General features: G+C 32.6%; 1 protein-coding gene across 1 annotated transcript in view; it reads left to right on the plus strand.

Moving 5' to 3' along the window:
- LOC107732352 (transcription termination factor 2-like) overlaps nt 1–2,149 on the plus strand; it is an 18,740-nt gene that overhangs the window by 5,752 nt on the left and 10,839 nt on the right. The gene's annotated exons all lie outside the window — the stretch shown is intronic.

Consider the following 2,149-nt stretch of genomic DNA (forward strand, 5'->3'; position numbering starts at 1 on the left):
ACTCCAGTCTTCAGTGTCACATGATCCTTCAGAAATCATTATGATATGCTGATTTATTATCAATGTTGGAAACAGTTTTGCTGCTTAATATTTTTTTGGAACCTGTGATACTTTTTTTCAGGATTCTTTGATGAATAAAAAAGTTAAAAAGTACAGCATTCATTCAAAATAGAAATCTTTTGTAACAATATATACATCACTACTGTTCAAAAGTTTGGGGTCAGTAATTTTTTTTTAAAGAAATGAAAAATGCTTTATTCAGCAAGGATATGTTAAATTAATAATAAAAAAGTGATAATAAAGACTTATATTGTTAGAAAATATTTCTATTTTAAAATAAGCACTGTTCTTTTTAGCTTTATTCATCAAATAATCTTGAAAAATGTATCAGAGGCTCCAAAAAAAATAAAAATTAAGCAGCACAACTGTTTCCAACATTGATAATAAATCAGCATATCAGAATGATTTCTGAAGGATCATGTGAGACTGAAGATTAGAATAATGGCTGCTGAAAATTCAGTTTTGCCATCACAAGAATAAATTACATTTTAAAATAGATTTAAATAGAAAACATTTATTTAAATTGTAATACAATTCCACAGTATTACTCTATTTTACAGCATTTTTGATCAAATAAATGCAGCTTTGGTGACCACAAGACATTTCTTTCAAAAACATTTAAAAAAACCGAACTGTCCCCAAGTATTGTGTAAATGTTAGGGTGATATTACTGTCCTGATATCATAATTAAGGCAAAAGCCTCATTATGGAGATACATTTGAAAATAAAACCTTGTGTGATTTAGCATAATTTTTTATTATTTGTTAGGCAAAAAATATTGTAACATAATTGCAGTTTATCAATATTTGAAGAACTACTCAAAATCAAGTGGCCTAACTAACTTGTATGGAGAAAAAAAAAACATAAAACAGGAAACAATATTATAGTGAGGACCCCTGCAGATCCTTGTGACCATGTGTCAACATCAGTAAGTTTCTTAGATCATCAGATAATTTGACCTTTTTCATGACATGTCAAGGTTTATTCAGGTTGTAAAATGCTCCCTAAAACATGATGTTTATGAATTAATAATTAATAATAATTCAGCTTGATAAACTTATTACTCTCATAGTGAGGAAATATTGAAATTAATTTAAATGAAACATTTCACTATTTAAATATAGAGTCTCAAGATAAAGACAAATCACAGGCAGAACATAAAGCAGCACACAGCCATTCCAATCCATTCAGTCGTCCTGGAGGCGCCATCCTACTGCCCACAGCTCCAGCTCCCATGTTGAAGGAATCCTCTAGTAGCTCACTGGGCCTGAACTTGAGCCAAGGCTACTCCCAGATGTTTGGAGGTATAATGTTTAATCTCATTCTTCTCCTGCAATTTGGTGTTTCTGTGCCCATTTCATTAGTAAGTGTATTGATGTACTAATTTGGCCGGTTGTCTCTGCAGTCAATGCTCAGAACCAGGCTTTCTATGGCGGCAGGATGACTGAGAACAGACTGCTGGCTGTCCGCAGTGCCACCACTGAGGCCATCGACCATCTGCACGACTCGCTGGAGTCCTGCCCTACAGAAGACACCGAGTCACCGGATCCCAAAGGAATCAAAGTAAGTCAGCTCATGCTATAAACAGTATTATTTTGTTAATCCCTTTCGTTATTAAAATATTTAACGGGGAACTCAGTGACCAACTTTAAAGTTGTATACACATAATACCATCAAAAGCAAAATATTGATGATATTAATGAGTATATGGTATGTATCATCCCAATTTTTTAAGTGTTTGAAACTTGTTTTGGAAACAGCTTTAAGAGAGATGAGCATAATTTGTTAATTTTACATTTTTGTGCAATTATTGGAATGGTTAAATTTTTTTTTAAGTTAATAAGATGGTTTAAATGATGTAAATGTCACTTCACATCATTTATACTATAACTTTAAACAAGTTGAACTATAACTGTCATGATGATCTTGCTTCACAAGGTGGAGCTGTTGCCTCATCAGAGGATAGCTCTGGCCTGGCTGCTGTGGAGAGAGACACAGAAACCATGTGGAGGAATTTTGGGTAATACTCAGTACTCTTATAAGATGAATTGATGTTTTTAATTTAAGATATTTATGTAGTGTATTTTTT

This window comes from Sinocyclocheilus rhinocerous, unplaced genomic scaffold, assembly GCF_001515625.1.
Source record: "Sinocyclocheilus rhinocerous isolate Xijiao unplaced genomic scaffold, SAMN03320098_v1.1 scaffold3203, whole genome shotgun sequence".
NCBI classification, from domain to species: Eukaryota; Metazoa; Chordata; class Actinopteri; order Cypriniformes; family Cyprinidae; genus Sinocyclocheilus; species Sinocyclocheilus rhinocerous.